This window comes from Acomys minous, assembly GCF_964271855.1.
Source record: "Acomys minous genome assembly, chromosome: 7".
NCBI lineage: Eukaryota > Metazoa > Chordata > Mammalia > Rodentia > Muridae > Acomys > Acomys minous.
Genome location: NC_140488.1, coordinates 111242848 through 111257981, shown reverse-complemented (window position 1 = coordinate 111257981; position 15134 = coordinate 111242848). Strand labels below are relative to the sequence as shown.

Sequence of the window (15134 nt, the reverse complement as noted above, 5' to 3'; positions counted from 1 at the left end):
TTCCCCGGCACCTATGCAGAAGCCAGGCACTGTAGCGTATGCCTGTGTGGAAACTCACACTTGAGGAGGTGGGAATGGGCAGATCCTTGAAGCACAGTGCCTAGCCAGTCTAGCTAGATAGGTGAGCTCTAGGTTCATGAAGAATAGAAGAAGACATCCTTCACGGGTCTCTGGTGTGCGTCCATAAGAGCACATACATGCTGGGCGGTGGTGGCGCACGCCTTTAATCCCAGCACTCGGGAGGCAGAGGCAGGCGGATCACTGTGAGTTCGAGGCAAGCCTGGTCTACAGAGTGAGTCCAGGACAGCCAAGGCTACACGGAGAAAACAAAAACAAAAACAAAAAAAAAGGAGCACATACATGCCCCTTCATCCACACAGAAGATATTTTCAGTCTAGAGAGATGGCTCAACGGTTAAGAGCACTCTCTGCTCTTCTAGAGGACTCGATGCCTTCTTCTGGCCTCTGAGAGCATCGGTATACATGCGGCACTCATACAATAATATTGTTAAAAGCTGCCACACACCTTTAATCGCAGCACTCGGGAGGCAGAGGTAGGCAGACCTCCATGAATCTGAGGCCAGCCTGTTCCAGGATGGCCAGAGCTACATAGTGAGATCCTGTCTTGACTATGTGTGTGTGTATGTGTGTGTAATTTTCAAAAGTAGGCAAAATCAAGACTCTCAAATATCAGCAAAGGAGCTAGAAATAGAGCTGAGTGGCAAAATGCATCCTAGGTTTAGTGTACAGTGTGGCCAAAAAAAAAAAAAGTTTCATTGGAGTCTTTAGTGGAGGTAGTTCCACCTACTAATTCAAAGTAAAATTCTAAGAACAGACATATATATATATATATATATATATATATATATATATATATATATATATATATATATTATTGAATTAAGTTTGTAACTGGCTTTTTTGGAGTGGGAGTAGAGCCTAACCCTCCTTCAGAAGTTACTTGCTTGTCTAGAAGCTAGTGGTATTCCCATTGCTACTGATTATGGTTGACTCTTTTTTTTTCTTTATTGAAAATTTATTGCAGCATTCCAACAGTGCATTACTTTTTCTTCTCAGCATCTTGCTCTGCACCTTCCTTTGCCCTTTTTGCTCGGATGCCAAAGAGCCGGGCACTGGCGTAGGCCATGCAAAGACTGGCGAAAGCCTTGAAGCTCTTCTCTTCTTCTGTGATGACTCCGGCTTTCTCCTTTCTGTAGACATTGTGGATGGGCATCACAGGTCCTGTTAGCTGGGTGGCTAGTTTAAGTTCTTCAGCAGAACTGTCTCCCTTCTTTGGAGCAGGAGGCTTCCTGGGGAAAAGTCTGAGCTTGGAGCGGTCCTCCTTCAGGGGCTGCACATTGGCCTGTAGTGACTCGGTGGCTTTGTTTCGCCTCCTCAGGTCCACAGAGATGCCGATGGTGTGCGCCATTTTCTTATGGATACCAGCCACCTGGAGTTCTTCCAGGCTGAAGCACCTGCCAGCTCGGACCTTGGTATGGTATCTAACGGTGGGCCACCTCACTATGGGCCTGATGGGACCGGATGCGGGATGGCGTGGGGGGTGGGGGGGGGTTGGGGGATGGCAATGCGACGCGCTTTTGCCTGCTGGACCTTGCGTCTGAGGCTCTTGCGTTCCGGCTGGTTGAACCAAGTGTCCATTCGCTGCTGGCAATCCTTGTGAAAGTGGGGCTTTAGGATCATGCCATTCCGGCTGGGCGTCATGGCTGCCTTCTGTGCAGGAGAACGGCCGAGCGGAAAGGGGGTTGACTCTTTTTAAAAAATAACTTATTTTGTTTTTAATGAAGTTGTGAATATCTACACTCACAACATTCTACTGCAAGACTAGCTAGGATTCCTTTTTCCCCCCTTAATCTAAAGTATTCATTTTTCCCCCTTACATCAAATAAGGTAAAACATGTTCTTCAGAGAGTGTCCTTTTAACCTTTGGAAAGTTGGGAAATGGATATGGCAAAGAAGAAATGAATTCAATATACTGTAGTGATCGTTTGGTGGTCAAGAATAAATAATCTATGTATGCAACTCAATTTCTAGGGTTTACAAAGATTGAGAGCATTACAGAATCTGATAGATTTGCCTTCTGTTTCCCCCCCTAAAAACCATGGTGCAGCAATGAGCCTCAGTGCTTAGGCCTATAAATCCTACACTCTGGAGGTGGATGCGCAAGGAGTGCTGGAGTTTGAAACAAGCCTGGGCTACTAGCTTACTGTTGAACTAAATATCATATAACCCAAAGCAACTGGGAGAGAAAAGGGTTTATTTGGTGTATAGGCTATACGCCATCATCAGGGGAAACAAAGGCAGGAACCGAGAGGCAGGAACCTAGAGGCAGGAACTGAAACAGAGACTTTGAAGGAACACTGCTTACTTACTGGTTTGTTTCCTGTGCCTTGGAAACAGCCTTTATTTTCATTTGCTTATTTGTTTAAAATGGCTTAAGTGCATTGTGTTTCCTTGTACATGTATGGACACGTGTGTGCCATAGCCTGCAAGTGGAGGACATAATTCTATCCTTCTATGGCTCCAGAGATCCAACCCATGTCACTAAGCTTGGTGGCAAGTGCCCTTTCCCAAGGAGTCAACTCTTCCCAGCTTCCTTGGGATTTAAAGGTAAAAGGAGTTTAAAATGTGACTTTCTACCTGGTACAACAGTGACCTAGTTGGGGATGGCCCTGGGTTTGATTCTTAGTATTTCAAATAAGTAAATGCATAAGATAACTAAAACCACTTATTTATTTCAGACAGTGCTCTTTGTAGTCCATGCTGACTTCAAACTCAACATGTAGCTAGTTTTGAACTCCTGACCCCTCTGCTTTCACCTTCTGAGTGCTGGAATTTGGCTTAAAAGAATTAAACATTTTTATTCAGCAGGCAGAGCTGCATAGTCTAAGACAAGTACACATTTGGTATGTTGAACAAATTCATTTGATTTACAAATGTTTATGTCCTTGGAAAGATTTTGCCTATCAAGGTCCATCCTTTTTTTTTCCATCCAGGCAGGCCTAATTAAATAAGAAAACAGTCAAAATTCTATATATGAAGTCACATTATGCAGTATTGAGAAACATTTAGCTAAACATGTTGAATTTGCCTTGAATGGGCCTTTATCAAAGGCCCCTTCCCCCAGAAAATAATTGCATTAATTCTGGATTAAAAATAGCAGGGCCAATAAGCTGAAACTTAAGACTTGTCAAAGTATTAAAGCATTGAGCATTTAGTCTTAAAATACTTAGTATGACAAAGCATGCTTCAGGTCCCTGGCTTCCATATCTCTATTGCCAGTCCCTCAGGTGGGGGGGGGGGAAAGGTGAGGGGCGGGTGGGGGGGAGGAGCTGGTTGGGCATGAATGAAGAAATGAAGTCATGTACTCTAGATTCTTCTGAAGTCATATATATATAGCACTTTGCAAACAATAGCCCTGACTTCTCTGACATACTTCCCTTTGTGGGAAAGGTTTGTTTCCTTTCCCTTTGAATCTGGGTTCTGTGAGTGCTTAAGCAATATATTATTGCACAGATGACACCACCATAGGGTGCTCCTTTTTGTAAATCTCTCTCTGTGTGCGTGTGGTGTGTGTGTGTGTGTGTGTGTGTGTGTGTGTGTGTGTGTGTGTGTGTACACCAAGGTGCATGAGCTCATGCCTGTGACTACAGGCAGGCACGAAGGTGCTATGGAACTTGTGTGACATTAGTGGACTGCCTCTGGCGTCAATCCTCACCTCCTCCCTCACGTTTCCCTTGTACAGCGGGATGTCTCCATCTCCCATTTCATTATAGGGGTGCTGGGATCAAGCAGGGTACTGCCTGGCTTTTCTGGGGTCTGGGGCTCTGACCTCAGATCCTCATGCTTGTGTGGTATGTGCTTTATTCCCAGCCTTCTCCTTCCTCCCTCCCTCTCTCTCTCTCTCTCTCTCTCTCTCTCTCTCTTTCTCTCTCTGACAGAAGTTTGCTGTGCATCCCAGACTTGCCTTGAGATCAGCATCTTCCTGTCGATTCTCATGACTCCTGAAATTGCTGGTATGGGCTACCACACCTGGCTTGGGTGCTTTCTTCCTCCTCTTCCTCCTCCTCCTCCTCCACTTCCACCATCACCACCTCCTCTTTCTCCTCCTGCTCCTCCTCCTCTTCTTCTTTTTCTGAGACAAGGTTTCTCTGTGTAACAGCTTTGGCTGTCCTGGACTCTCTTTGTAGATCAGGCTGGCCTCGAGTTCACAGAGATGCCCCTGTCTTTGCCTCCAGAGTGGGTGCTTTCTTAATACAGGTAAGCAGGTCCATGAACACTTGAGAGATCTAAACTGCTACTCACCGAAAGAGGCCAAAAGGGCTTTGGGGAATCTTTAAGCTGGGAAAACTCCTGCGAATCTGCTTCTAGGCTTAGGTTTTTTAAGTAACTGGCAGCTTCCATTTCCTCTCTCTTGGGATGCTCTGCTCTTGGCACACAGCCAACACGCTGTAAGGACGCCCAAGCCACCCTGTGGCGAGGCCCACATGGAGGAGAAGCAGCACAGCCAGCAGGGCCCTGCCAGCTCTCTATATGCACCATCCTGAAAGTGGATCTCATAGAGCTACCTCACCCCCACACAACACACAGTGTGGTCAGGCCCCAGACTAGATGATGGAGCCAAATAAATGGTGATTGTTTTAGACCAACCAGCCTTCGGGTATAGCTTCACTCAGTAATAAGTAATAAAGTATAACCTAGACATAGTAGGGTGCTCAAATCCTAAGCGTACTTTTATATGTTTATAAAACCATGGAACTGTTGCATAGAGACGGACTGCATCTCTCTAGACGGTTCTCTAGACAGCGTATTGAAATCCCACTCAGGTACCTGGATTCTGAGTCTACAGTCTAATATTATATATTATTATTACTTTATTCATTTTGCTGCAGCAGCAGCAGCAGCGATGTTTCCAAACTTAATGAAAAACACTCTTCAGCATGCTTAGATGAAGTAAATACTGGCTCTGCTGTGTAGGCCAGAAGAGTGAAAGCCCAAGCCGACTGCGATCTGTATCCACCGGGAAGGCAGGAAACTGAACTGCTCTGCTCTTAAATCTCTGGTCAGGAAAGTGGCCGCCTCGTAAAAAACCAAGCGCAAGAGCATGGGATCCTACCTTAATACCTGCCATAGTGGGGGGAGGGGGCAGGCTCTGAGGCCTTATTCGGTCTCTGTCCCTATCCCAAACAACAGAGGCATCTTTAAACTGGGTGAAGAGAGGACCCCTCCCTCCCTTCCCAATCTGCTTCCCCAATTGCTTTACTTCAAACTGTGGGCTGATTTCCATTAATCACACTTGGCCCTAATTACCCTGGATCAGCCTTTCTTCCCCTGGCCTGGAGCTGGAATTTTAAGGGGCTACTGACAAAGCAGGTCCATGGGTCCAAACAATAATGGTGGCTTCAGGAAACCGCTGGGTGAGGAGGTGTCCATCCCCAGTCCTCTCCTTCCAGACTGTAAGTTCCAGGCCTGCTGGTGATCTCCCCAGGTAGGAGCCCGAGTTCCTCCACTAAATAGATTTTCCTTTTGTTGTCACATTAATTTGCAACTCATTAATAGTGACAGAAGTGAGGTACTGCAACGATGTCATTTGCATATTCATGAGTGACTTATTATTAAACAAATAAGATTTTCCTATCTTCGCAGCACCCAAAGTAAGGCTGAACAGTACATTACACCGGCCCCATGCTTTATTCTCTCTTTAATATGTTAATAGATGCAGTTGATTTCTTTAAGTAAATACGCATCTATAAAACAACACGTACTTTATAAAAAAGAAATTTAAATAATAATCCATTAGCAAAGTTGGCAACAATTTAAGAGGAACAACCCATTAATACTAACGCGTGGGAATCAATTTGCGAATTTTTAACTCGGGTGGTGGGTTGAGGACGATTGGGGGGCGGGGACCTGCAAGTGTTGTGTGAGCTTAAAAAACATTTTGGTGAGTTTCAGGAAACAAGGACTGGAATCCTTTACATCTTTCGGGTGCCAGCTCCCTGTAGGTCGAAAACTGTCCGAGTCTTTACCTCCACATCGGCATTTTTCCTGAGTCCTCTGGGGACCCGAGACTTGGGCTGACATCTAGCACGTGGCTTTTCACCGGGCCTCTAGGCTGCCCAGCAGCACCCGGTTAAGTAGGGTGGGGGTGGGGCAAGACCTGGCGTCCAGGCGCCGCTCCTACCCGGGCTGAGGTTGGGGCTCTCCCCTCCTGTCTCCCATCCCCCGGCACCGGCTTCATCACAGCCGGTTCTTTCCAGCTAGGGTCAGGGTGGCCTCCCCCCGCGGTGTCGCAGAGCTCAGGGCCAACCGCGCACCCTTATCTCGGCCGAGTCAGACACTCGCCGCGCGGAATCTGTTGACATTTACTATTGTTCGCAGGAGTCCGGAGCGGCGGGCGGGGCGAGGCGAGGGAGGGCGGCAAGTGTGAGGCCTGCGCTCCCCGTGTGCGCGCGCGCGCGGGCTCGCGAACGGGGTGGGGAGGGCAGTCTTCTTGGAAAATAAAAGTGGCCGGCGGGCCCGGAAGCTTCCAAGCTGGCTGAGCGGCCCACGCCGGGAACTGAAGTGGTGGCGCGCGGGGGTGGGTGGCTGGGAGGTGGGTGCAGGAAGGAAGACCGGTGGTGGGCCGTGGGCTCCGCGGGGGAGGGGTGAGGACGGCTCCAGCCGCACAGCCCCCAGTGACCCACAGGACACAAGTGCATTTGTGCCCAGCCATGGTAGGGATTAAAGTGCCATACGGCCCGAGCGAGGGGGGCGAGGCGGGTAGAAAACAACCCGCGCGCACAAAGCGCGCATTGTTCCAGCCACCTCCATTATGCCGCGCTGCAGCCAAGAGCCTGTTTCGCAACTGCCGTCCGGGCGATCGGGCGCGCGCGCGCGTACACACACGCTCCGCTGGGAATGGGAAGGGCTGCCTGGGCTGGGCTGTGAGTAGTGGGGCTCGCGGGTATCTTGGGGAGCTCGGCTGAGCTCTTTATGGTTTTTTTTCGTCCTAATCTTCTCTGCACTTTCTTGTTTTCCTGGCTCATGCCCGGAGCGCACCCCGAAGCGAGGAGCTCCCCCTGGGAAGCAGGCGACCGCAGGGGTGTAAAGTGGAGAGGGCGCGCTCTCTGCCGCTGTCACCCGCGGATCGCAGCCCCAGGCGCACAGTGCTTGGCTGCTCTGCTGAGGACACGTGCGCAGGAGGAACGGGGACAGCGTCCCTGCTTTCCAAGGAGAGACTCCCAGAGCACCCACACCAAGGTTTCCTGGCACTCCGGGACTTCCCCGTGCCGGGAGCGGAAGCTGTGGAATCCCGCACCGAGCCGCTTGGCCTGCGGTGCGTGCGTGCCAAGTGGGCCACCTAGTCTCCTCTACACCAACCATGCAGGGCCCAGGCTCTGGCCTCCACCCTCTATAGCATTCAGCGCCTTGCTTAGACACACTGAGAGGGATTTTAAGCCGGGGAGACATGAGAAGGCCCCCTTCTTTGGGTGTAGGGCGGGGGTGGGGCGGGCTAGAAGCCACCCCACTTTCCAGATCCCCTGCTGAGCCCTCTTGGTGGGCAGGTGGGGATTGAAGGCACTCGGGCTCCGCAAGCTAGCGAAGTCTGGTTTCCTTTACGTTTTACAAGCTATAAATAAACTTCCCCTTGGGCGGATGAGCGCTGCGTCCAAGGGCGGCTTCCCGCCGAATCCGGCGGGCGGTTTACGATCTGGGCCGGGAGCTGGTCCTAACACGGCCCGAGCCTAGGGTGGGGCGCTGGCTCCGGGAGAGCTCAGAGGTCATCCAGGAGTGGTCGAGTGACACCCCCTTCCCCCCTACCTCGGCTGAGGCGCCTCAGCTCTGAGGCCCGGTGGGGGGTGTGTGGAGCTGGTTGATTTATGATCCGTCACCCCACCCCGCCCCTCCCGTTTCACTTGTTTTCCTCATCTTTTCTAGCTCAAACCATGTTCCCAAAGCCTCACCCGGCAACCCTGCCCAGGGACGATTTGGCAACATCAGGCAGCTGGAGCACTGGCCGGGGCCCTGGCTAAGAAGGGGTGCAAAAGGTGTGGGTAAAGCCTTTGGTGTTTTTCAGCCCCCTATACCTCCTCCCAGGGCAGGCTGCTAGCCGGCCAAGCAGGACAAAGCTGGGTGGCCAAGGGTGGCCTTAGCCTGAGAGGCTGAGGTGAAGAGCTGACCTCAGGGGTGGGAAAATCCCGGGGAGATCCCTGACTTTCTCAAGGTCATCATCGGGCTGAGGGGACTGAAACTACTGGCTCACTCGAGAGAGCAGAAGCCACTGCACCAGTTGGCACCTTCTGACGGTCGGTCGTTTCCCCAAGGAAACCATAAATGACACCATGGGTCCCAACACCATACCTTTCACCGAGGGAGCGCTGTTTTGCTCTTCTTTGGTGTGCCACACTGCCTGATGGGAAACCAGGCATCCAACACACGCCCATGGACTCATGGACCGTGGATGTATGTAGGCCTACGCAGAAAGTCAAGAGTGGAGGCAAGTCAAATAGTTGGCTACCTTCTTTCCATCTGCGATTTAGGAGAGGGGAGTCGGGCAAGCATCAGTGAGGGCCCTCCACAACCAGGGGGGACATTGCTCCTCACCTTTCTACTTGTTTAACCCTCTACCCAGCCTCCGCAGCTGGTGACAGGGGGATTCCTGGTGGCGTTCATCTCAGGGCTGGATCCCAACCTCGGTCCCCCCGGGGGACACCCCTACCCTATTCTCAGAGCCAAAAGTCCCAGGGTACTACTGGTGCACCACCACCTAAAAGGGCCTGGGGGAAGTCGAGGGTATATAGAAAGGGACATTTGGCAAGGTCTCCATTGTTCCCCGGGGGAGGGGGGGCGGCAGCAGGGGAGGGGGGCTGGGAAGCTGACTCACTCTGAGCACAGAGCGATGCAGAGTGTTTTCTCGGCAGCGGCAGCCTTTACCCGAGTGCTTTATTTAGACAGGCTTTATTTACAGTACACATGTTTTCGGCGGCTCGTTATTCTGGAGGCGGGAATGGAAACTGGGCAAGAGCTGTTCTCCCCCACGAGCGTCGCCTTTAGAAAGGGTTGAGGATCCGGAGGGTCAGAGGACCCCACTTTTCGATTGTCAGTAAGATCATGTCCAAGAAACTGGGGCTGAAGAGGGGGGCAGGGAGACCCACAGTGGGCCAATCCTCTCAGTCCCATCTTACAAATGTGTGACACCAGGAGCAAAGTGAGACTTCTCCAGGTCCACAGCAGGGCAACAATCAGTTTAGTGTGAAAAAACGTAATTCCATCCATTTCTGGAGCTTTTCCTTCGACCCATTTGGACCTCCCGGGGTTCTCTGGCCTTGATTTCCTCTGGTTCTGTTAGTAGTCTCCTGGCTGCTTCAGGCTGGAGGGCCTCTGGTTGCCAGCCTGCAGTCAAGAGGGATTTTTGGCAGCCTCTCAGTAAGTGGGGTGGTCCAGTTAGGGACTGCAGGAAATTGTCTGAGCTAGATTAAATATTTTACAAAACCTTTTGGGAGGAGGGGCTACGGTTGACTTGAAGCTGGCAATGTTAAACCAAACAAAAGTTAACGAGTTCTCTCTTTTGACTTTTAAGGTGGGGGGGGGGTTAGAGGAAGAAAATATAATGGCTTTTCCTCTTATTTTTCCCTCTGCATCCTTCTCCTTGGTGTTCACAGAGTTCACTAGCCTCTGGGATTGGGATGGTTGAAAGACCTGAGGTCCCTTTCTGAGGGGATCTGCAGCCCACTTGGTATCAGCTGGGTGCTGAGTCCTAAGCCTAAAGCTGTTAGCTTCTGACTACCGCTTGTGGTTAACTGCAGTCTGTCAGGAAGAGCACTGGCCCCAGGTACTGCTGGGACTCAACGCATCTTTGCAGATACCGGAGGCCTCAGTGCAGAGGTCCAGACCTGTCCCTAGGAGGTGAAGGACCTAAATAGGTTCTTGCTGCACTTCTGGGTTTTCTAGCCCTTTCTTGAGTCTCTGCCAGCAAAATCTGAACTGCTCCTGGGATTTGCGGTGTTTCCCCTCCCTCAGTCCTGCACCCCTTGGTGCTTGCCCTGGGCTTGGGTGTGACCTCCCCCCTTCCCCCTTCCCATATTCTGGCTGCTGTAGTGTGGGAGCTCTGCAGGGCGGAACTGAACTGTGGCCACTCAAAAGGAGGGAGGCTTGACCTTAAACCAGGAGAAGGCAGATTCACAGCCTGAAGCTCTGCAGGGAGACCCAGGGCTGCAAGGGAGCCTCAGGCAGTGCCACAGCTCAGCAGCTCGGAGAAAGCTTGTAAAACGAAACCAGCTCTGGGAGGCAGGGGGCCAAGAGGCTAGGGAGCTTCCGAGCTGTGAGTGTGCCCTTCGGGTATGCACAGGCCACTGGGAACAAGAGCAACTGCTTGGGCACGGGGCGGCGGGGTGGGGGGGTGGGGGCGGGGGCGGGTAGGGGTGTATGTGCTTAGGGTTGCCGCTAGGGCCCTGGTGGAGCTAGAGGGTGGGAGGCAAGGTCAGAAGACAATTGCTGGAGGGAGCTATGGTGAAGAATTACCTGGGGATAGTTCATTGGATTAGGAGGGGACCTCCAACTGTCATCAGAGGTCCCATGTATGGAGACTGGTTTAGTTTTAAACATTCACATTTGGAGTGGCATTCCCCCCCCCCCCACCACCACCACAAGGTAAAGGCCCTTTCCATAGAAAATCGCAAGCTCTTTGCTACTGAATCTGGAGAACATCCCTCACCCCCTCCCACTATTTTATTTGGAGCAAGGGACTCGGAAAATTGCTTGCACAGGCTTTAGGGGAGAGAGACTGAAGGGCCTACCCGCTTACAGTAGACAAGCCGATGTCCCTTTGGGATTGGAGTGAGGAAAGATACAGCAAACCATTGTCTGAGTCTGCATCCCTCGATTCTCCAGCCCGTTTGCATCTACACATGTCCAATTTTGGTGTCTGAAAAAAAAAAAAAAAGCAAACAGCACAAAAACAAAACCATATGACAGGACTGGCTGCAAAACCTTAAAGAAGTGAGGAGGCTGCGGGGGGCGGGGGGAGGTGGTGGCCTGGAATGGGGGAGGGTAAATTATGGCAGAGTGGGGTGAGGCAGCGCATACCTCCAAAGTTTTGTCTGTTTTCTAACACCCTCCCTGCCCCCCCCCACCCCCCCACCCCGCCATCCATAGAGCTCATCTGATGTTGGTCCAACTCCCCGCAATAGATTTCTAAACCCGAGGAAAGTGTGGAATTGCATTCTTCAGCCTGGGAGTGCAGAAGCTCAGGCCAGTAGCAGGGAGACCCCTCCCTCCCCCTGCCTCTGCTGCTCCATCCTCCTTAAGGTCCATAGCCAAGAGGTCGATTAACGCCCGTGCACACTCTGCAGTCTGGGGGGTGGGGGTGGGAATGCGGGGAAGAATGGCAAAAAGGCTACTCACCCAGTAAGCTAAGTCCAGGCTGTCTATTTCTCTGCCCTGCCCTAACTCCTTTAGCCTTTCTACACCAATGCCCCCCCCCCTTTTAAATGTCTGTTTCCCCCTCTCCGCCCCTGGTCCCTAACCCTGCTTCCTCTGGTGTGAGAGAAGGGGGTCACTTTGTCACTTGTGCGAACTCTTTGGAGTCCAAGGGCCAGGTGCTTTGTTCGCCAAGGGCTTCCCCTCCCAAATTATCCCCATTTATATTATATATCATCCCCCCCCCCACTTACCCCGAATACAAACAGCAGGGGTTTATAAGCTCATTATCACAGGCCTAGGTCTGGGTGACCTCGAAGCTGCCTTCCCGTGGGGCACACTCTTATTACATAGCAAGCTGGAATCTCCACCCTTCACAGGCACCCTACTACCCCGTGCACCCGAAAGCCCAGTAGTGGTGGTTATACGGGAATATTTCGGACTGTGTTGGCTTTGGGACAGGCTAGGAGGAGAAAGCCCCCAGGGACAGCCTGAACAGCGGGAGGACGACCCCTCCCAGCGCCCAGTTGCCGTGGTCCCCCGGAGCAGATGGCAACTTTGTCTCCTGGTGTGTGCGCAACCACTTTCAACACATTCAAAAGACAGCGCTCAGGCTGTCGGGGAACCCTCACTGACATTCAGAACCGATTAAAGACCCGAGACGGTGCCAGGCGCAGTGGAGGGTTATGAATTAATCATGGGGGTTACCGATATCTGAGGCTCCCCAGGGCAGCCCCTCTATTATTAAGCAGCCCCACTGCCCATTCCTGACCCCCACCCCCCACCGCAAAGGGGGTAGGAGCGGCGTCTTTTGCACTGCTCCAATTAACAGCCACCCGGTAATGTGAAAAGTGTTTGCCCTGCCACCCTCCGCGAGGGCTCAGGCCCGGCCTGCCAGACGCGGAGTAAAAAGCTCAACCTTTGGGACAAGCTCGAATATAAACGCTAGAAATCAAACCCTGGACTTGGGGGGCACGGGGGGGGGGAGCTGTTCTCAGTCTGTCGCCAACCAACCGTAAGGCATAGGTCCAGGCTGGCGGGCGGGCGATGTCCGAGGCCACCCACAGCTGGCTCTGTGTCCTGGGATCCCAGAGCAGCCTCAACCTTGAGGCTCTGGCGATGTTCCAGACACGGGTGGGGTGTGTGTGTGTGTGTGTGTGTGTGTGTGTGTGTGTGTGTAGCGGATTCAGGTTCTTGTACTCTGTGAAACTCCATTGCAGCTCCTAGACCTTTTAGGCCCACTGACTGGCATCTCCATGCTCCAAGCAACCCAGGGTTGTCCTAAATGACCCGTACCCCCGACCACCGCCCCCCCCCCCCACCCAGGCACATGTCTCCACCACGGAACCGGCTGGGCTGTCTGCGCTGTATTGCTCTCATTTCCCCTGTTTATTTCTCAGGCCCTGCCTGGCCCCAGATTTCTGCAAGACGGAGCAGTCTTCGGGTTCCTCCTGCTTCCAGAGGGGCCATAAAAAAACAGATGGTCTCATTAGGAACAATTTATGCATATATATTTCGAAGAGTTCAGCAGAGTCGGGGGTAGGTTTGCAGGCCCTGCGTCAGGCAGGAGCAAAATATCACCACTTGCAAATGTTTCCAGTTTTCCAAAGAATGGCCCTATCCAAAGTAGCTAAGCAACGAATTACTCAAACACTAGACGGTTGGATGCCGATATTATCACATTCGTCCTGTTCCTCAAACCGTGATTTCGGAGGGAGGCTCCCGGGCCTCACACCCCTAAGCCTGCGGCTTCCTTTCAATAACTATTTCCAATCTCCAAGTCAAATCACTTAATAATTATAGAGGCAACTCGAGCAAACCCAATTACCCGTAGGCAGCCCTTCCCAGATGGGAAGTCCGTCTCGCACGACTCCCACACTGGCCCAAATTCTGGGGAGGTTTCTTTTGCGTCCGATTTTTTTTTTTTTTTTTGTCCGTGCTCCTCCAGCGCCCGGAAATGTTTCTTTTCCCGGACCCTTCATCTCAGAGGCAACTCCTTCTCCCCTCCCCCCCCTTTTTCCCTTTCCTTCCTTCCTGCTAGGAGATATCCCCGCCCCACAGGAGGCGCTGCCTTCAGGCTAAATTTACTGCCGCGTCAGGTTTAAGCCTTAGGCGTTATAGACCTGGCGTTGGAATGGCGGAAGCCTGAGACAGAGCCCTATTCATTTGCAAAGGAAGGCTGAATGATTCGCTCGCTTGGCTGCCCCTCGCCTCCTCGATCCTCCCTTCAGGCCTAGCTCTTGGCTTAAGTGCACCTTGTTTTGTGGGCTGTGCGCCAGAGCTCCGACAGGCCTTACCCTACGGTTTGTGTGTGCTGCTCCTGGTGGGGAATCTCACTTTTAATGTCACCGCGGTTATGGGCATGTGGCAATAATGCTTACCACCAGGGCATCGTGCCAAGCAGTTCATCTACTATTCATGGCTATCTCTTCCCAATCCAAGCAGCCACCCTTACATGGGAATCATTTCTTCCACTTTGCAGAGGAAACACCTAAGGTTAAGAAACTCGCTTCAAATCACACAGCTAGTTGAAAATAAAGCCTTAATCTAAGGCCTGAGTTTTCACTCACAGCTTCAAAGACACCTTCCGGAATTGTTGTAGCCATAGGGGGCGAGAAGGGGACTGTTAAATTTGCAGCCGAGGACGCATGCCTCCGAGGTTTCTAGCTAGAGGTGTAATCCTGTACTGGGACTAGGAAAGAACCCGTGGGGCAAGGGGCACCGGTTTACTGGCATCCCTGAGATTGGAGGAAAGCGTGAGGGTTGCTGCGTTGGTTGGGGCTAGGGTCTTGAAACGACTTGGAGAAAGGTTTGGTGGCCCTTCCATCACCTGCAAAGTCGCTCCCCAGGTTGTCGGTGGTCGGGAGAAAGAACTGCAGGGCACGACGGCTTCGCCCACACTGCTCTGGGCTGCTCACCCAGAGCCAGAAGCCTAGGGAAGTCCCCAGAGGCCGCTGGCCGCCGCCGTGTTTCCGCAGCGCCCTCGCTAAGATGGAGCAAGCAGTTGTGCGGAGGAGGGAGGGGAGCCAGAGAGGGATGCGCGGGCGAGCTGGTAACCGTCTGCAGCGAGGAGTGTAATTGCCCCTGTGACCGCGGGCGGCGGGGGCGGGGCGCTCTCCCAGCCTCCTCCTCCCTCCCACTCCGCTGCCGGCGCGGAGCTGGCCGCCTTTTGGCTGAGTAGAGCACTTACGGGGCTTGGCCCTGCACTGCCTAGCGTGGCCAGTTCTTCCGCTCCGGGCTCCTGAGCACACATCACGTTCCTAAGCTCCCAGGCTGGAGCAGGCCGCAGCTTCCCTCTCTTTTAGGGTGCGCCTTGTCCTGAGGCCTGGGGCTGCTTATTATCTTCCACTGGGTGACCTTGCCCGCCGCCGATTCTCTAGAAGGGACTCAGCAGTCTTTGTGGCCTTGCATTTCATCCTTCCGGGCCTGGCTAGGCCTCAATGCTGGAGTGCTACAGCTGTGCTGCGAGACACTTGGGTTAGAGGAGAAATGGACCTCAGAACGGACTATGTGTCCTGGAGCTTCCACAGCCCTAGGCGTGTGCATTTTGCCTTTTAATGAGTTCTTGGCCCTGGGCCCCCGCCAGAGATGGAGAAAGGGGCTGGCACCAGCCAGAAACTCCAGAGTTTGTTAACCCGTGTAGTTTCTGGCTTTTCAATTCCTCCCGTTGGAAGATGTCTGCCAAGGAGGCCTGCGTGGCCCGGTGCCCCTCTCCAC

The 15134-nt window shown here is 52.5% G+C and overlaps 1 long non-coding RNA gene and 1 pseudogene across 3 annotated transcripts; both read right to left on the bottom strand.

The window, feature by feature from the left end:
• Window positions 1-1013: 1013 nt before the first annotated feature.
• Window positions 1014-1753, bottom strand: LOC311601859 (large ribosomal subunit protein eL13-like; annotated as a pseudogene). The gene has a single exon. The product of its transcript is annotated as a large ribosomal subunit protein eL13-like (transcript).
• Window positions 1754-8950: 7197 nt separating this feature from the next.
• On the bottom strand, window positions 8951-14911 carry LOC311601620. Of its 2 annotated transcripts, none has more exons than XR_014780611.1 (3): window positions 14608-14911; window positions 10796-10923; window positions 8951-9392 (listed from the first exon to the last, which is right to left on the bottom strand). It is a non-coding gene; the product is annotated as an uncharacterized lncRNA (long non-coding RNA). The 2 variants fall into 2 exon arrangements; XR_014780612.1 differs by lacking the exon at window positions 14608-14911 and adding an exon at window positions 13246-13376.
• Window positions 14912-15134: the final 223 nt, after the last annotated feature.